Raw genomic sequence first — 21686 nt, 5'->3', positions numbered from 1 at the left:
TGAGGAAAACATACTCTTGATGATGTAGACAGGAACACTTGAAACAGAGATAGCGTGTTTCATAGCACGTAAACGGGCCTCATACCCACACTGGGGCAATACAGGCACACGGAGGTCGTAGGGCCAGAATATGAACTCCAAATTTATGTTGAACTTTGCTAAAACTTTGAAATGTATCTAGTGAAGTAAAATCTGGGAAAGCTGACTTTTTTTTAAGGTACATAAAGGTATAAATAAAAGGGTGCTAAACTACTCACTTAATAAGCACTGAGTGATTTTTAGGCACTAAAACATTAAATGGATTATCTTTACCTGTAAGTAGAGGTCCAGAACCCCTACTTGTTCCTCCTGTGAGCTGCAGTGTCTGTTCATGTAGCATCGTGAGCAAGGGGAATCAGGACTTTTCCACATTCTAAAGGAAACTTGTTATCATCTGCTCCAGGATCTGACTTATCCAGGGCCAATCACTGGGATTTGCATGGAATGAGCATTAGAAAGGTCTGGTCCCCTGAAGATCCTAGACCATATCTGCTGCTTTGGGGACAAGCTAATAATGGCTATGCACACAGAATCCTGGGTTTTAGCAGATAAGAATTCAAACTTAATATTGCCTAGGATGTTCAAAATCACATCAGAGAGAATAATTTGTCATGAGGATAAATAAATAATACATTTGCTAGTTAGCCTGCAAATAAATGATGACTCCTGGAAACTGCACCTATTTGAATCCGATCTTTTTGAGCAAAATTGGGCCCACCGTATAGGCTGAGCTGCTTCTCCATTTCTGACTTTAATGTTCCTGCTTTGGCACAGGTATTCTTTTTCATTAGAGCTTTTCAACCAGAAAAGCTAATACCTGAACTTATTATTCTGCATATTTCCCTCAAACTTAACAGGACTGAAGCTTGGTGGAGAAGTTCGCATGTACGGAATACTAACAGGAATGAGCAGAGCAGTGGAAGGAAAGAAACAGAAATAAGATGGAGAGTGACACTGTTCCTTATACAAGAGCAATATAAAAGGCAGAGCAAGATTCTCAATAGGAAAGCTGGTCAGAAGCTAAGTATTTTGAGAAGAATTTTTAAAAAAATAGCAGGAACTTCAACAGCAGACATTTTCCACAACCTTACCAAATAGTGAGCATGTAGGATTAAAAAAGAAAAGACACAAATGTAGGTGAAATGCTAAGATTATTAGTAGAAATGAAAATTGGCTAATGGATTCCTATGCTTTAAGGACATATAGTTAGAGTCTAGATTTATAAAGAAGGATATTTCCAAAAATAGCATTTATTTTTTAACAACAAAAGAATCACTGATAGGATATATGAATCCATGTGAGCAGTAGTGTTGCTGATCCCTTTGCATGTTACTGATCTACCTTAAAGTAGATTAGTATAATGTTAGGAAATGGCTGGAGGACGAGAATCAGTAATTTTTGTTTTATAATACTCTTACTGTGATTTTGAACTATGGTTTTCATGGTGCATTGCTAAATAACTTTCCAGGTATATATTTATAATTTGTCATACCAACTAAGCAGCAAACTCCTTAGGAGAAATCATGCCTTTTACTTTTTATTGTGCTGTATAGCACCTAGCACAGTGCTGGCCACATTAAAACACACACACGTACACAAGATACACCCCCCACTCATATGTGGAGGGATTGGATTGGAGCTGGGTGGTGGGCAGCCCTGCAGTGCTGCCTTTAGACACGTGGTGTCTATGGCAAAAAAAATCTCTTGCCAACACTTTGAGGACAGGGGCATCTCAGGATTCCCAGCATCTAGCATGAAACTTAGCACAGAGTGGGTACCGGTAATTGGCAAATATAGAGGCCTGTTTTATTTGCGATTCTATTTAAGGTATAGACCCACTTTGTAACTTGCATCTCTATGGTCCTTTCACCTCATTGTTCTCTTAAAGGATGATTAGGCATAAGGTGGAACTAAAATTTGAGAGAAGAAATTGGGTCAAATAAGCCTCAGGTGTTGAATGTGATAGCAGCGAATATATATGACTCCCCTGAGCTAAGGAACTGTGAAGTGTCCTGGGATGAACCAGGCGTAGGGGAGAGGGAGGTTGAAAATTATGCTGAGTGGCTGGAATAGAAGTAGAGGCAGTGACTCAAAAATGGCACAGTTCCAAGATTTGGGAGCCATGGTGGAAGCAGGTGATGGTGTGTGGCTCTATCTTGGTCTCCGACAGAAACAAGAAAAGACAGTTTCGATGAAAAAGTTGAAAGGGACAGAATGTGATAAAATAACTCTGAGGAAAAATAAGTGTACAGCTTGCACATGCGAGCATAGTAAGTGTGCTTCCACCTTGGGGTCACTGTCCAGACTGCTCACTCTCCAGAGAACCCCGTGACTCCCATCTTCCCTTCCTTCACGTCCTTACTCATTCATCACTTTATCAGTGAGGTTTTCCTTGACCATCATATTCAAAGCATAGCGGTCCATTTCCCCATCCCTCTGTATACTCTAATCTGCTTGCCCTGCTTTTCTACATAACATTTATCATTTCCCAAAATACCATTTCCTTATTTATGGTCTGTCTCTTTTGAGTAGAACAAAAGGGCCATGAAGGCAGGAATGTTGTCTCTGTTCTCTGCTGCCTCCCAGTGCTTAGAATAGTGCCCAGGGCTTAGTAGGCACCGAATGAATGAATGAAGGCAAACTCCCTGGGGGCAAGCACTGAGAACTGGGGAGGGCAGAATTCTTCATCCATCACAAATTCTTATTTGCTGGATAATCAGGTTCTCTTCACTGGCTTCAATGTGTCATCTGTAATATTGTCTGGGTCAGGACAGGTTGGGAGTAGGAATAACATCATATTTCCCCAGGGAAGACGATAGACTAGTCCATTTCTTTGAATTTCTTCTGGTTCATAGTCCTTTGTGAATCTAAGAGTTCATGATCTAAATGTTCCATTTTCTCCTACAGTGAACGCTTTACTTTTTTTTTTGAGACTTCAAATAAACTTTTTCCAGCTTTATTGATATATAATTGACATATAACAGTGTGTGATTTTAAAGCACACAGCATGATGATTTGATACAGATATATATTATAAAATTATTACCACACTAAGATTAGTTAACATATCCAGCATTTCATATAATTACCTTTTTGTGGTAAGAACATTTAAAATATAGTTTCCTAGTTATTTTCAAATATATAATACAGTATGGTTAACTCTAGTCCCCATGCTCTACATTAGAACCACAGAACTTCTACACTTTATAACTGGAAGTTCGCACTCTTTGACCAATATCTCCACATTTCCCTCACCCCCAAGTCCCAGACAACCATCTCTTTACTCTTTTTTTTTTTTTTTACATTTGTGTATATTTCTTGCCCTTAGGTTTTTTGTTTTTTTAACATCTTTATTGGAATATTGTTGCTTTACAATGTTGTGTTAGTTTCTGCTGTATAGCAAAGTGAATCAGCTATATGTATACATATATCCCCATATCCCGTCCCTTTTGCATCTCCCTCTCACCCTCCCTATCCCACCCCTCTAGGTGGTCACAAAGCACCGAGCTGATCTCCCTGTGCTATGCAGCTGCTTCCCACTAGCTATCTATTTTACATTTGGTAGTGTATATATGTCCATGCAACTCTCTCACTTCGTCCCAGCTTACCCTTCCCCCTCCATGTGTCTTCAAGTACATTCTCTATGTCTGCATCTTTATTCCTGTCCTGCCCCTAGTTTCGTCAGAAAAATTTTTTGGTTTTTTTAGATTCCATATATATGTGTTAGCATATGGTATTTGTTTTTCTCTTTCTGACTTACTTCACTCTGTATGACAGACTCTAGGTCCATCCACCTCACTACAAATAACTCAATTTCATTTCTTTTTATGGCTGAGTAATATTCCATTGTATATATGTGCCACATCTTCTTTATCCATTCATGTGTTGATGGACACTTAGGTTGCTTCCATGTCCTGGCTATTGTAAATAGTGCTGCAATGAATATTGTGGTATATGACTCTTTTTGAATTATGGTTTTCTCGGGGTATATGCCCAGTAGTGGGATTGCTGGGTCATACGGTCATTCTTTTTTTAGATTTTTAAGGAAACTTCATACTGTTCTCCATAGTGGCTGTATCAATTTACATTCCCACCAACAGTGCAAGAGGATTCCCTTTTCTCCACACCATCTCCGGCATTTATTGTTTGTAGATTTTTGATGATGGCCATTCTGACTGGTGTGAGATGATACCTCATTGTAGTTTTGATTTGCATTTCTCTAATGATTAGTGATGTTAGAGCATCCTTTCATATGTTTGTTTTTTTGATATTGAGCTGCATGAGCTGCTTGTATATTTTGGAGATTAATCCTTTGTCAGTTGCTCCATTTGAAAATATTTTCTCCCATTCTGAGGGTCGTCTTTTCATCTTGTTTATGGTTTCCTTTGCTGTGCAAAAGCTTTTGAGTTGCATTAGGTCCTATTTGTATGTTTATGTTTTTATTTCCATTTCTTTAGGAGGTGGGTCAAAAAGGATCTTGCTATGATTTATGTCATAGAGTGTTCTGCCTATGTTTTCCTCTAAGAGTTTTATAGTTTCTGGCCTTACATTTAGGTCTTTAATCCATTTTGAGTTTATTTTTGTGTATGGTGTTAGGAAGTGTTCTAATTTCATTCTTTTACATGTAGCTGTCCAGTTTTCCCAGCACCACTATTGAAGAGGCTGTCTTTTCTCCATTGTATATTCTTGCCTCCTTTATCAAAGATAAGGTGACCAGGGCTTCCCTGGTGGCGCAGTGGTTGAGAGTCCGCCTGCCGATGCAGGGGACGTGGGTTCGTGCCCCGGTCCGGGAAGATCCCACATGCCGCGGAGCGGCTGGGCCCGTGAGCCATGGCCACTGAGCCTGCACGTCCGGAGCCTGTGCTCCGCAACAGGAGAGGCCACAACAGTGAGAGGCCCGCGTACAGCATAAAAAAAAAAAAAAAGAGATAAGGTGACCATATGTGCATGGGTTTATCTCTGGGCTTTCTATCCAGTTCTATTGACCTATATTTTTGTTTTTGTGCCAGTACCATACTGTCTTGATTACTGTAGCTTTGTAGTATAGTCTGAATTCAGGGAGCCTGATCCTCCAGCTCCATTTTTCTTTCTCAAGATTGTTTTGGCTATTTGGGGTCTTCTGTGTTTCCATACAAATTGTGAAATTTTTTGGTCTAGTTCTGTGAAAAATGCCATTGGTAGTTTCATAGGGATTGCATTGAATCTGTAGATTGCTTTGGGTAGTAGAGTCATTTTCACAATGTTGATTCTTCCAATCCAAGAACATGGTATATCTCTCCATCTGTTTCTGTCATCTTTGATTTCTTTCATCGGTGTCTTATAGTTTTGTGCATACAGACAGGTCTTTTGTGTCCTTAGGTAGGTTTATTCCTAGATATTTTGTTCTTTTTGTTGCAGTGGTAAATGGGAGTGTTTCCTTCATTTCTCTTTCAGATTTTTCATCATTATTCTATAGGAATGCGAGAGATTTCTGTGCATTAATTTTGCATCCTCCTACTTTACCAGATTCATTGATTAGCTCTTGTAGTTTTCTGGTAGCATCTTTAGGATTCTCTATGTAGAGTGTCATGTCATCTGCAAACAGTGACAGTTTTACTTCTTTTCTGATTTGGATTCCTTTTATTTCTTTTTCTTCTGATTGCTGTGGCTAAAATTTCCAAAACTACGTTGAATAATAGTGGTGAGAGTGGACAACCTTGTTTTCTTCCTGATCGTAGAAGAAGTGGTTTCAGTTTTTCACCGTTGAGAACGATGCTGGCTGTGGGTTTGTCATACATGGCCTTTATTATGTTGAGGTAAGTTCCCTCTATGCCTACTTTCTGGAGAGTTTTTATCATAAATGGTGTTGAGTTTTGCTGAAAGCTTTTTCTGCATCTGTTGAGTTGATCATGGCTTTTATCCTTTAATTTGTTAATATGGTGTATCACATTGATTTATTTGCATATATTGAAGAACCCTTGCATTCCTGGGATAAACCCCACTTGATCATGGTGTATGACCCTTTTAATATGCTGTTTTATTCTGTTTGCTAGTATTTTGTTGAAGATTTTTGCATCTATTTTTGCATCGTTTCAAATATTTTCTCAGACCCTTTTTTTTCCTCTTCTTCTTCTGGGACCCCTATAATTCGAATGTTGATGCATTTAATGGTGTCCCAGATGTCTCTGAGACTGTCCTCAATCCTTTTCATTCTTTTTTCTTTATTCTTCTCTGCAGTAGTTATTTCAACTATTTTATCTTCCAGGTCACTTATCCGTTCTTCTGCCTCAGTTATTCTGCTATTGATCCCTTCTAGAGAATTTTTGATTTCATTTATTGTGTTGTTCATCATTGTTTGCTTGCTCTTTAGTTCTTCTACGTCCTTGTTAAACGTTTCTTGTATTTTCTCCATTCTATTTCCAAGATTCTGGATCATCTTTGCTATCATTACTCTGAATTCTTTTCCAGGTAGACTGCCTGTTTCCTCTTCATTTGTTAGGTCTGGTGGGTTTCTGCCTTGCTCCTTCATCTGCTGTGTGTTTCTCTGTCTTCTCATTTTACTTACCTTACTGTGTTTGGGGTCTCCTTTTTGCAGGCTGCAGGTTCGTAGTTCCTTATGATTTTGGTGTCTGCCCGCAGTGGGTATGGTTGGTTCAGTGGCTTGTGTAGGCTTCCTGGTGGAGGGGACTGGTGCCTGTGTTCTGGTGGGTGGAGCTGGATCTTGTCTTTTTAGGCAAGGTCACGTCTGGTGGTGTGTTTTGGGGTGTCTGTGAACTTATTATGATTTTGGGCAGCTTCTCTGCTAATCAGTGGTGTTGTGTTCCTGTCTTGCTAGTTGTTTAGCATGGGGAATCCAGCACTGGAAATTGCTGGCCGTTGGGTGGAGCTGCGTCTTAGTGTTGAGACAGAGATCTCTGGGAGAGCTCTTGCCGACTGATATTATGTGGGGCTGCGAGGTCTCTGCTGGTCCAGTGTCCTGAATTCGGCTCTCCCACCTCAGAGGCTCAGGCCTGACACCAGGCCAGAGCACCAAGACCCTGTCAGCCACATGGCTCAGAAGTGAAGGGAGAAAAGAAGAAAGAAAATAAATAAAAATTAAAAAATAATAAAGAAAAAAGATTATTAACATAAAAAATAATTTAAAAAAAGAAAAGAAGAGAGCAACCAAACCAATAAACAAATCCACCAGTGATAACAAGTGCTAAAAACTAAACTAAGATAAACATAAATATCAGAAACAAATCGCAGACAGCTGACCCCAAGCCTACAGTTGCTCCCACAGTCCACCACCTCAATTTTGGGACGATTTGTTGTCTGTTCAGGTGTTCCACAGATGCAGGGTACATCAGGTTGATGGTAGAGATTTAATCCCCTGCTCCTGAGGCTGCTGGGAGACATTTCCCTTTCTCTTCTTAGTCCGCACAGCTCCTGGGGTTCAGCTTTGGTTTTGGCCCCGCCTCTGCCTGTAGGTTGCGCTCAGGCATCTGTTCCCGCCCAGACGGGACGGGGTTAAAGCAGCGGCTGATTAGGGGGCTCTTGCTCATTCAGGGCGAGGGGAGGGAGGGCTATGGTAGTTATAATTGGAATGCGGTGCCAGCCTGTGGCAGCAGAGGCTGGTGTGATGTTGCAACAGCCTGACATGTACCGTGTATTCTCCCGGGGAACTTGTCCCTGGATCACGGGTCCCTGTCAGTGGCGGGCTGCACAGGCTCCCAGGGGCGTGTGGATAGTGACCTGTTTTTGCGCACAGGATTCTTGGTTGCTGCAGCAGCAGCATTAGCGCTTCATGCTCGCCTCTGGGGTCCTGGCTGATAGCCACAGCTCGCGCCCATCTCTTGAGCTCATTTAGGCGGTGCTCTGCCCTCTGCAGGCAGACAGGGAAAGAATCCCCTCTCCTCGTGCACCCCAAAACAATGGTCTCTTGCCTCGTAGGCAGGTGCAGACTTCTGGGTGACCTGACAAGCCTCTTGGGCTGCTGAGTGTTGGTCGGCACCGATCATCTGTGCGGGAATCTCTCTGCTTTGCCCTCTGCATCCCTGTTGCTGTGCTCTTCTCCGTGGCTCCGAAGCTTCCCCCCTTCCACCCCCCATCTCCACCAGTGAAGGGGCTTCCTAGTGTGTGGAGACTTTTCCTCCTTCACAGCTCCCTCCCAGAGGTGCAGGTCCTGTCTCTATTCTTTTGTCTCTGGTTTTTCTATTTTCTTTTGCCCTACCCAGGTACGTGGGGAGTTTCTTGCCTTTTGGGAAATCTGAGGTCTTCTGCCAGCGTTCAGTAAGTGTTTGTAGGAGTTGTTCTGCATATAGATGTATTTTTGATGTATTTGTGGGGAGGAAGGCGATCTCCACGTCTTACTCCTCCGCCATCTTGAAGGTCACCCCAAACCCTTTGCTTTTAAATCAAATGAATATCTCAATTTTACATGATATCCAAAGATGATGAACTTTATTGATGATATATATGTTAGTGACATACATATGCCTATATAAACATGTTAATAAAATGCATATGTATAAACATAAATATAATACACATATATACAAACATAAAAAAGAAACCAAAATTATTTTTTATGCCATTAGTCTACCAGTTTTTCTATATTTGCAAATTGGCTAATATATCCAGTTGAACCATTCAAAGCAGTTTTACTGATGTGTTTTCTTTTTTACCACCTGTTACTTAAAAAATTGATCAGATGCAGTAGACAATTCCTTAGCTGTTATTTAGAGAATGCTTTGAGCTTGAATCAATATGATATTGTGCTCTCTAGGCATTGAAAATCATTCTACTATTGTCACTAATTGCTTTGGTATTCTGCAGAAGCACAAAATGTCAGCTATTTATTAATAAATCTGTTTTTGTAGTAGGGGGCGCATCTTTACTGTTTATCATGTACCAGCAGTAAAGAGTACCAAAGCCCTGAATAGAGCACGTAATGAAAGACTCTGTCAGTGTGTGGCATATCTGTTGATTAAAAAGCAGGTAAAGGGATACACAAGGAGAAGGACAATATACATACAATTCTTCCAAAGCCCTCATCGCCAGTGATGACTCTTACATGGATTAAACGCTGTCAGATATAATCATTTATCAAGCAGTTGTGAAATGGGAAAATATAAAATTAAAAAGAGATTTCTGATGGCTTGTCACAGTCAGCCACTGGGCTAGGCTTGCATAGAATTCATGAGATTAAGTAGATAAAACACACATTTATTTGATTCTCTGGGGTAACTAAATTGAGAAAGGTGGTTTGCAAGACAGATTTCTCATCTCTTTTGCTCAGCAGTGAGTGATAGAGAAAGCAGTCCTTTATCTTCATCTTTTCAACAGAGCTTTTCTAGAGACACAAACTGTAGTTCCAAACCATTCTGGGAAACAAAATTGTTTCCTCAGACAAGAAGAGTGATGAAAGAATGTACTTCTCCATCATATCCAAGCCATAATGTACTCATATTTATTGCTGTAGGTAGATGTGTATGAAGTATGATTTGGGGAGCATTGAGAAAACTTTCTTAGTCCCCAGGGATCATTTGCACCAGCTTAGCCCAGTTTCTGAAATCATCATCACTATGCTTGACAATTACAGGAACCCAAATTCCATGGATTGCTTTTTCTCCAGGTCCAATTTAAGGATGTTTAAGGACTAGTTTAAGGATTGCACCAATAAAAATGAACTGTATCTGGATAAGAAATATGATATAGCTCCGGGAGACACTACCCTGGAAACTCAGGGGATCTGAGCATGCTTATGTAGCCTCCAGTTAGTCCAAACAGAAAACTGGACTCTCTGCTCTGACAAAAAATCTAAAGCTTTTCAGAATATGTGAATTAAATGCCTAATACTATATGTGCCAAGCAAATAAGGAGGAATATAAAGTGACTTCTGTTCCTAGTTGGAGGCGAGTGTATAAATAAATAACTGCACACATGCAATATGCCAGTTGAGGAATGCATTATGTTGCTTGGGTTTTATAGAGGAATTAGTAACATATTGGGCTTGAGGGAAAGGTTCAATAAAGCTTTATGGAGAAAGAAATTCTAGGGGGAGACTTCTAGAAGGATTGAGAGGTCATCAGGTAGACCAGGAAGTTTAAAATATTACAAAAGAAATGCAGAAAAAGGAAATCATTTTGCACAGCACCTGGTACCTCTCCTACCACTGCTACTTCTAATTCTCCCCACCCCAGCCTGATTCATGTATTTTTCTCTTCTGTAGCAGCTTTCATTCATATAGTGCCATGTAGCTTAAGAATATAAACATATATTTTCTCATTTGATCTTCTAGCCACCTTCAGTGGTATGCAGGTATAGCAAAGATTGACCAAGCACTGCAGAAAATCATCTGAGTGATGATTTTCTCAAGTTTTCCAAGGAGAATACATAGAAACCTCCATTCTACATGCATAGGAGAAAAGTTAATTCATTACGTGTCGTGGGTGTCATAGGGCATTAATCCTCTGGTTGAGAAAGCATAGGATAGACATTCTCCAAACTCATCTCCTCTTTGTCCTGACTGCAAAGATAGACTATGTTTTTCAGCCTCCCCAGAAATGAAGTGGGACTAAGTGACTAAGTTCTAGTCAATAGAGCATGTGTAGAATTGACATGTGCCACTTCTCAACCAGCCTCATAAAATCCTCCTGTGTGCTTTTCCATATGCTTTCCCTGTCCACTGGGCTGAACTCTGAAGATATAGAAAAGAACGGAGCCACAAGGTGGAAGGATCCTGAACTCCTAAACTGCAGTGTCAGAAAGCCAAATACCATTATCAAACTGTTATGGAAATAAAGAAAGTTTTATTATGTTAAGCCATTAATCTTGGGGGTTGTTTCTTAAAGTGATTAGCCTTCCTTGATTAATATAGCCGAAGAGGTATTATTTTCCCAGATTTACAGCTGAAGAAAGAATGATTCATAGAAAGGAAACTTTGACCAAGGCAAAATGGCAAGTAGATAGAATAGAAACTGCATTTGAATGCACGTTACGTAACTCTAAAGCCCGTGCTCTTACTGTTCTCCACAACATCCCTTCTATATAGAGGGCGGAAGGTCGACGCTCTGCTGCACAAGATTGGGTGACTACCTACAGCCAGCTGAATATATACTTTGGCTTTGAGGATAAAGTCCTATGAGTGTGTTCCCTTCAAAAGTTAGCTGAGCATTTGCCCTTTTAATTACTGCTAGGGAATTGGTGTGCCTCCCAGTTTCTCCTACCCAGTGCTACAAAGACCTGTCTTTCTGTTTGTTCTGCAGCTTTGTTACTCAAAGCATGAACTACAGACCAAGAGCATGCACGTCCCTGGGAAATTATTAGAAATGAAGAATTCAAGCCTACTGAACCAAATCTGCATCTTAACAAAATCTCCAGGTGATTCTTATGCACATTAAATTTTGAGAAGGGTGAGTCTACAGCATCATTATGCTTGAGATTTGCTTTCCTGAACTGGAGTGCCCCCAGCACCTGTTGTTTCTTCTAACCAGTATCCTCTTCATCTCAGTAAGTCTCTGTGCATTCTCTTACATTGACCGCACCCTTATCTGCCTTCAACTGTGCTGACTTACAGATACCTGCTTTGACTCACACTTAGTCTGGCTTTGACTTCCTTTCATGTCATCTAGCCATCCCAGACTGAGAATCTGGTTCCACAAGCAAGGATGAGCTCTTGTAAAGTAGATGTACGCTCAAAAGAGTAACATTTTAGGTGCTCTGTAGTTAATTAAAGTGTCATATTAGCTCCAGGTACTGAATGGGAATCTATGGGAAATGAACCCTTGACTAATGGATGACTAGGTAAGTCTCTATTAGAGGGAAAAGGTCAGGACATAAGGAGTTATCCTGGGAGGGCCTATCATGTTAGGCACCCATTCTTATTCATTTTTGGACTAATTAGCATTGATAATTCTCCTCCATGACTTAATGTATTGGTTTACTTCCCTATTAGGGCATTGTGAAAATAAAACTAATAATATCAATTCCACCCATTTACATGAGAATATATCACGGCTCTTAGCTGAAATACCTCAAGTGTCATCAGGGAAGAGTGATAGCATCTTTTTTCCCATCTTCTGCACTTATTGTTACCCAGGCATCTGGCTTTGAGAGTCAGCCAAGAATAGTAGTGCAGAGGCTTGTACTCGGAGGTAACACAGACAGCTGTAGGCTCTGAACTGGGTGGCTCAAATATTTTAATAGGTCAAATTTAGAGTTTCTGGACCTGAAATTCAATTACTCAAAAATAATTCAGGCCTCTTATGTATCAGGGATCTTAGCATGTGGCCCATTGTTCTCCAGCTGCTAAGAAGTAAGGAGTTTTTAGTGGCATCACTGGCAGCTGTCCTTGGAATGTGGTGGAGAGGAGTGTGGGTCCTTGGGCCCTGTGGCTGGGTCTCAATTCTGGGACCATCCCTACTTGCTCTGTGAGCTTGTAGAAGTTTTTTAATCTCTCTAGATCTCAGTTTCCTCTCTGAAAACGGATTCACAGGGTTCTTGTAAGGTTGAGTAATAGGACTTGAAAAATATTCAGAACAGAACAGTCAGGAGTACAAGATCATCAGGAAAAATCCACTCTTATATTTTGTGCCCATTTTCACCATTGTCATCTCTAGCAGGTATAGAAAGGAAGGATTTAAAATAAACTAGTCATTATCTTTGGCTGAAATGTTTTCTTCTGTTTCCTGACTGAAAAATGTAAACGTTGAAAGCAACCACAGTGGATGCCAATAGTACCTATAGATGGGCACCCTAGGCCACCAAGAGGCCACACGAGTGCATTGGACATAGAGGTTAAAATAATAATTGCTTAATTCATTTTGTTGAATATTGTCCTTGCTTTGTCTCTTACTGATAGTCTAGCTTTCCTAAGACTTCCAATCTGATTTCCCTCGTGTTCTTAATTATATATGTCCACAGCATTCTTGAGTTGATCCAAGACATAAAAACAAAATGTTGTTTCTGTGTTCCTCTATAAGTCCCTGGCTTTGGGAGTTCTGCTTTGAAAGCAAGCATTCTTACAGTGATCAGTATCGGTATGATAAGGAACAATAGCTTAGTTGTCAACTATCACGGTTCACATGCCTCTTAAGACTTTAAATGTTTTGTGTGATTCTGATATTTCATCTCACATTTCCCTCTTCTCTGTTATCCAATTATTGGTTAATGATACCAAAGTGTAACACACTTTCAGGGTGTTGTGTACCCTTCAAATCTTTTCAGAACTGATTTAATACTATTTTACAAGCCTGTGCAATTCATCCAAACCCTTAAATCATTTTTCTTTCCCCAGCTTAAAGCCTTTCAGTTCTATCCCTCCACTGATAAGGCTTAACATTATAACAGCTTAAGATGTTCTTGCTCTTGGATGTGTAAGGGGAAATAATTGTTGTATCATTGCCAGTGTTTATCACGGAGTTTTTTGTGGAGCACATCACAGAGTACTAAAACAACCAACATTGACCAAATTCTGTTTCCATATTTAGAAAATGTCTTTGAACAGGAAATGACAATTGTGGCCAAGTTAACTGTGACTTGCTTCCAGTATATTTTCAGCAGCATTAGCTTCAGAATAACCAAAGCCCCACATTGAACATATTACTTTTCTTCAAAAACAAATACTGAAGAGCAAAGAAAAAATCTATTATGCATTGCTTATAAAATAAAGTTGAAAATTTTACTTTTTTATTGAAAGTTATAGTTTTTCCCAGCACCCACTCCATTTCTACAAACCCAATATTTTTCTTCATTCAGTGTGACTACTTTTCTAGTTTTTGCCTTCCTAAGTATGTCCGTCATAACTCATTTTTTATTTTCTCAACATTCTTATCATTGTGGAATAATTATTTCGGCACACCCTATATTTCCTGTTCTTTGAGGATAAGTTTTCATGTCATACTCATTACTGCAGCCCTTATTTACATGGAATAATGCCTTGGATATAGTAGATACTCATTAAAAAATTCCTGAAAATTTACTGAATGTATAAATGGAAAGAGCATAAAATATGAACTGGAAGTACTGGGTTATAATTCTGGCTCTTCTCCTAAAAATATGCCTTTGGGTAAATGAGACAGACAGACTCTTAAGGTGGCCCTATAATCTCTACCTCCTAATGTCCACACCCTTGTGTGATCCCTTTCTCTATGGTGTAGACAGGCCCATGACTTGCTTTTAATCAGTAAAATTCAGCAAAGTGATGAGATGTAAGAGGTTACCGAATTACACTGTGTAACATTACAGTGCTCATCCTGATAGGGTTTCTTTCCCTTGCTGACTCTGAGGAAGCAAGTGCTATATTGGGGAACTACACATGGCAAGGACTGTGAATGGCCTCTAGGAGCTGAGGGAGGCCTCTAACAAATAGCCAGTAAGAAACTAAAACCCTCAGTCCCACAACCACAAGGAACTGAATTCCTCCAACACTTGAATGAACTTGAAAGTAGGTTCTGTCCCAGTTGAACCTCACATGAGGCTGCAAACTTGGATAACATCTTTATTGCAGCCAGGTGATACACCAAGCAGGGGACACAGATAAACTGTGTTCAGATACGTGACCCACACAAACTGCCAGGGAACAAATGTGAGTTGTTTTAAGCTGCTATGTTTGTGGCAATATCATTATATAGCAATAGAAAAGTAATACAGTAAGTGACTCACTGAATAATGGTCTTCATAGTTGTAAAATGTAAATAAAATTGTCTGTCCTACCTTAGTCATGGTATTTAAAAACAGTTAAAATGAAAAGACAGTATATTTAAGAGCACTTTAAAATGCTAGAACACTATATGATCATTGTATTTTAAGGGAAACACTTTACTAATGTGACTTCATTTATCCTTCCAACAACACTTTGGAGGATGTAATATTATCATCCCTCTTTTATAGCCAAGGAAACTATTATACCTATTAGATGAAGACCATGAATCTCAGAGTGGTCAAGTAACCAGCTTAAGGTAACACAGGTTGTAAATGGGGGAGCTCAAATTTAAACTCTGTATTGAATTCTAAACCATGACACTTACTACTGATTGCTAGTAAAACGAAGTATGTTTAAAACCATGTAGGGCCCATACCTATGCCTGAATATTTTCAGGAGTCTACAGGGCAGATTTAGCATTTTAAAATTATAATAAATATTGTAATTCTTAGGTTTAATGAAGTAAACTAATTTCCCTAAAACAGTTAATCACAAACGCTATATCCCATAACAAGTTTGATTCAACAACAATAACAGACATTTATCAGGGGTTTATGTGTCAGGCCGTCTTTGAGCACATAACTTATATTATCGCAATTAACAAGAAATTGAAACAAAAATTTTAATTGATGATATTTTTCAATAAAATTATCACCTTTATGTAGTTTTCCTAGCTCTTAGAAAGTAACCAAAATAAACCTGGAAAACTCATTTCTGTTCTCCATTATGCTAAGAGCTTGTTACATCATTTTCTAGAAACTGAATAAATATTAAGGAAGGATCGAGAGACTTATGCAAATAGTGCCAATAGCAAATAATGTTAATCTTTAAGTCCTACCATGGCTAATGGGTAGAGGGATGTATTGGAAGGAACATTTCTGGTCTCTTGCCATAACTTAATCACTCTTTCTCAGAGGAGAACTTGACATCCATCGGGCCATTCTGTCACCAAGTAGACTCATGATGCTCGATAAACTAGAAACAGGACCCACTCTCTGCTTCTCTCTCTAGATGCCTAACTCCTCGATCAATTAGAAGGGCCAGTGCCTTAATCTATACCTCCTTAGCAGTAGAAAGATTAGGCCAGGGAACTTCTTGAAGGCTCAGATGAACAGGCACATTTATCAGATATCCTTTACCTCAAGAGCATTAACTTTAATCCTACTAGGAAAAGAGTAGGAACCTCCATTTTGGCATCAGGTCCAAATTGCATTCTTTCATTCATTGCCATCAAAACGATTGATGGTTTAGGCTTACTTGTCTGTGTGTGCAGTTCTCAATCAGTTGGGACATTAGGGGCAAGGGTGGTGAGTGACTGACACCCAAAATTGCCAGTAGTGCCCTTTAACTACTGGAGGTTCTGTCACTTTGCATCCCCCTCTGCCTTTGGTGAATGACTTTATTGAATTATTTTTGAAAATCTATAAAAATGACTCCCAAACCCCTATTACTCTTTGTTCATCGAATTCTAATCCAACAATCTCCAACTTCTAGCCACTTACAAGTCATTACCAATTGAATATCATATTGTACCTTGAAATTAACCACTTTGATTCCTAAATTGTGATGATGAACATTTGGAGCACTAGTTAAACCTGTAACTTTTCAGCTCCTTCCCCATTCGTTCTTCATTGGATTCTAGAATTTGTATTTTTAATCAGTACGTGACTTAATAAAGTGTGATTGACTTGAGGGGCTGAAAGACCTCTCAATTACTCTTTGGCAATATCTTTTTCCCTAATGACCGATGGTGCCCTGTGAGAGCCACATTATACTCTGTACCTATGTTCCCAACTTACCTGTAGCCATCTTTGATGTCAGGAATGTTCACATCCTACATTTGATTCCTAACCTAATAGTGATTTTATAACAAGCTTCCAGATGCATCAGACCCTTTACTTAATCAAACGGTTCCAGATATTTTAAAAAATTGTCATTATGGAAAATTGCAAACATATATAAAAGTGGCGAGAATAGTTTAATAAAACTCTGTATACCCATGGCTAGTTTCAGCAGTTAACCATTCATCTCTACCTCATTCATTTCCCCTCACCTCTGATTCTTTTGAAATAAATTTCAGACATATTTCATTTGTAAATATTTTAGTATGACTCTCTAAAAGATAATATATCTTTTTTAAAAATCTCAGTGCCATTTTCATGCATATAAAATAATCAGTAATTTCTTAATATTAGCAAATTTCCAGTTAGTATAAATTAAACTTTTCTCAGATCTTGATCTATCGTCATCATCACCACCACCCCACCCTTCTCCTCCTCATCATCATTTATCTATCTGTCTTCTATAGCTTTTAGTTTAAGCACTCAGATTCCAAATATAGGATATACATTGACTTTGGTTGCTATATCCCTTTGATCTGTTTTTGTTTCCTTTCCATTTATTTTTCTTTCTTTACTATTTATTTGTTGAAGAAACCAGACTATATTTTCCTGTAACATTTACCACAGAAATTGTTTATGGTATTTCCTCTGTTCCTTTCATTTTCCATAAGTTGAAGTTAGACTTAGAGAGTTGATCAGATTCAAAATTTGATCTTTAAGCAAGAATACTTCAGAAGCAGAACTGTTTGTTTTCATTAGAGGTTTCATCGTATCTCCTTGTCTTTATTTTTGTGATATTACCAGCCATTGATAATCAACATCTGAGTCCATTGTTTCATTTGTGGTACATTGTATGTGATATAGTGATATTCTAATTCTTTCATTCTTTCTTTATTCAATAACTAGAATATTTCCTAGAAAGACAGTTTACTTCATTAACAACTTATTTCCTTTGAGATATATTCCTTTTGGGAAAAAACAGGTGCAATACCTGATTCTTTCCTTTATTTACCTTTATTTATTTCATTAGGTTCCTGAGCATCTTTCAAAGATGACCAGGCAGTTTTGAAAAATAAATATGATGGATACTCATGAATCTAAACATATGTGAAGTGCTTCCTTCCATTGTTGTTACTATCCTCATTGATGCTCAGACTTTCTTATCTCCTCTTCCAGATTTCTTTTTTTTTTTTTTTTTTTGAGTCTTATGATTCCTTTTCTGCCTTTCAATCCACTATATTTACCAAATGTGACATGTGAACCCAGCTTCACTCAGCTAGCTTTTCCTCCTACTTACTTGCTCCAGTGACACCTGGAAGAAGAGTGGGACTAAGTATAAACTCTACTATGCTTTATGTCAGTTATGATTATGGTGATGTCCTGTAGGCAGTCAGATATATGAGTTAAAGGAGGCTAAGCTTGGAGATGAAGGTGTAGGAAACCCTTTCTCATAAGTAGTAGAGCCATCAAAGACAATGAAATTCCCCAGGAAGACTGAAGAGATAAGAAGGTCACAACCACAGATTTTACACAAACACGTAAAGAGTGGGCAGAGAAAATAGAGCAAGAGAAAGAAACAAAGAGTGGCCCGAGAGAAAACTGGGCAACAAGGCAGGGTGACTTAAGAGAAGCCAGAGAGGCAGAAAGGAAGTATTTAGAGAACAACCACAGTGAGAGAGGGCTTATAGAGTCTCTTGAATTTATCATTCAAGAGGCAGTTTGGTGACCTTCATCAGATGAGTAAAGAATAGGTCAGATTGGTTACACAACATGCTCCAAGATTATAGCTGATAAGAGGCTGACTAAGGATCGAAACCCTGGTAGCCAGACTCCCAATTCTCTGCTCTGGCCACTATGCCGTGCTGATTAACCAACTGTATTGTGGTTCCCATGGCAAGCTGCTGTCCACATTATCCCTGGAGGTGTAATCATTACAACTTCCTAGCCAGATGGGATTTAGAGTCTATTTGGCTGTCCCTGATGGCTGCAATACAGATCTGAAGTCTCCACACTCTTGGCCTCATATAAAATGTTAGGAGAGAGGCCAAATTCTCTAGATCTTCTAGCATTTGTATCCTCTGCTCTGAAGTACAATCCCTCAGTCCATAGCTGCCCTAAGACAAACGAGTATGCGTATGTGGGGAATATGGGTACCCATGTATGTGCATTTATTTGTGTGCCTACCTATGCTGATGGCATTTCTGTGGTCAAGGACTGCTATACATTTTCTCATTATTTAGTCACAGTTCTAAACACCCTATAGATTAATGGACCTGGCCTCGACAGAGCCGAGCCTGGTCAGTTCCAGACTCCCAGCCCTGAAGTTATAGTGGCTCTGTAGGTTAAGAATAAGAAGGAAGAATCAGCACTATTTCAGAAACAGGCTTCTAATCAGAGAGCCAGAACTCTACCCAATTTGCCTCGGTTCTCTGCATTTCCTCCCAAAGCTCCTCTAGCTAAGATTTCTAATCTGGTTAAAGTTGTCTCTGTAATACCTGTTCGCATATTATGTTCCCTTCACGGATTATCCTTCCACTTCTGAGTTCTATTCTGTTCATTCATTTATGCATCATGCATTCATTAGTTTACTTATTCATTTAGTAAGCATGGTGGCTTTGCTAATGCTGTTCTTTCCCCCTGAGAGTCCCTATCCTTGTGGGAAGGATAGTGGTATCTTATCCATCCAACTTTACTCCTCTCACTGCACTGGACTTAGTGCCCCTCCTCTGTGCTCTCCTAACACTGCTTTCGTATTCTACCGTAGTACATCACAGGGAAATTATCTGTTTTCTCTTTGAGTAAGATCTCTGAGAAGAGGGAAATGTTTTGTACATTGTTGTGTCTCACATATATAGAAGCTCAATAATAAATATTTGTTGTGGTGAACAATATTTGTTCAGAGCACAGTATGTGAAAATCACATAATCCTATCTGAATTGGGTTTTCCAGATGTTCAGGGGTTGATAAAGTCTGAAATATCAATGAAATACAGATGAACTCTAGTACTTTCATAATTTATTTGACTTAGTATTTACATATATATATATGATTTTGAATATAAACCTTTAATATAAGCCTGGGTGTATATATGTATATATGCATATGTGTTAAGGGAAGGTATAGATCTTGGTGTGTAGGCTACAAGCAGGTATTGTAGGCTACAATTGTAGGCTACAGTTTGGTAAGCCCCATAAAGAATCTGGAGGGGAGAGACAGCACTTCCAACTTTAATGGTACAACTTAAATCTCCTCTCCTTCCTGCCCTTACCACCTCCTTTTTGTGTCTGGGTCTCCTTATTTTGAAAGTTTATAACATTACCTACTTGTAGTGCCTAGTAGATACTAGAATGATGAGCTCTTTCATATCAAAAGTATACTTACCTTGCATTTTGAGCTGCACCCTAAGCAACAGGAGGGTCAAGGTTGTGCCTTATTTGTATATGTTGCCTGAAAAATGTGTAGACTGGAACTGCAACATAGTGGAAACTTGGTGAACTCTCAGGGATGAGTGGATACCTATGGAGAGTCCATGCATGTCACTTAGTTTAAATTAGTTTAAGCAGCGTGCAGACTTGGGGACAAAAAGCACATGATTTCTGATGGGGCTACTGGAATATTTGACTCTGTCCTCAAACAAAAATAGAAACAAATACCTCTCTGGGTTTGGATTATGCCTAAAGTTTTCAAACCATCAACAGCGAATGAAAAAGGGTCATTTCATTGTGAGTTCTCTGAGGTTTCTGCTGAAGCAAGAAGGTGGGGTAATGATGACTGGATTTTTCAGAGGAAACTTGCCATGCTGCTCTGTGAGAGAGTTTAGATGTATGTTTAGTGTTTGAAAGACTTCCCAGGTATGAAGAGAGATGTTCAGCAAAAAGTTATTGAGTCTTGAATAATTTTAACACCACCAACAGAGACCCCCCCAAAAATGACCATCTCTTTATGTTTCTAAGAATTATCCTTTTTCATTGTGTTCATGAAATGTGGCCTTTTTTATGTCTAGAAGAAATGTCATCCCTAAATATTTAATACTATTGGGTTTCCAACTTGAAAAGAAGAAAAAAATGGAAGAAAAAGAATACTTTCAGTGACAATTCTTTGAATTTTTGATGCCCGTTTCCTTTTCTGCAGAACAGTGAATGTTTCTTAACAAATTAATCTGGCTGTTATATAGTAAGCTTTCTGGTTAGCCTTTGCCATTTTTATGGGTGGGGGGGTCACTTTTATAAAATTTCTGGAATTTGCTTGGTACATGTTTGGTGTTAGTATATTATCTGTTTCTCTCTCTATCTCTACCTTGTGAATATCTCTCATATCCCTTGAAGGGCAAAGACCAGTTTCAATTATACTGTTATGCCTCTTTTTGTTTTTATTGAAATATAATTGACATATAACATAGTTTTAGGTATATAACATAATGATTTGATATGTGTATATACTGCAAAATTATTACTGCAATAAGTTTAGTTACCATACAACAACACACATAGTTACAAATTTCCTTTTTCTTGTGAGAACTCTCTTAGCAACTTTCAAATATACAATACAGTATTGTTAACTATAGTCACCATGCTGTACATTGTATCCCCAGGACTTATTTATTTTATAACTGGAAGTTGGTACCTTTACTGACTACTGCATGTGCCTTATTTAGGATGTCAGACCAGGTACTCAGGATTTTAAGATCATAAATCTTGAAATCATACATCAGACAAGGTAGCTTTCTTGTATGTGTTTCATGATGAAAGATAAACACATTATATGAATGCAATTTTCTCTAAATTGAATGAAGTGTGCAATTTTCTTGGCTTTGTTAAAATTTAATGCTTTTGAGGATTATCATTTTATTTATTGAGCCTCAAAACTCAAATGCAATTAAGAGATAAAGAAAGTCATTTTGGTGCCTGGTGAGTGACCAGGTTCATTTCTTTGCTCACTGGAGGACAAACTCCTGAATCACTGATAGGCGTTTCAGTCCTAATGAAAGCTACACTCATAATTGCCTGGTCAGTTGTTATGAAACTCAATACATTGATCAAAACACTTGTTCAAAATTATCTTCTTGATAATTGCTTTGTAGCCTGTTTGTTCCTTTTGGTTATTGCTGCTGCTGCCGGAACATAGATGACCACTTGACGAAT

Source organism: Monodon monoceros, unplaced genomic scaffold (genome assembly GCF_005190385.1).
Source record: "Monodon monoceros isolate NGI ecotype Baffin Bay Population unplaced genomic scaffold, NGI_Narwhal_1 Super_Scaffold_19, whole genome shotgun sequence".
In the NCBI taxonomy this organism is placed as follows: domain Eukaryota; kingdom Metazoa; phylum Chordata; class Mammalia; order Artiodactyla; family Monodontidae; genus Monodon; species Monodon monoceros.
Note: the sequence above shows the minus strand (reverse complement) of the source record.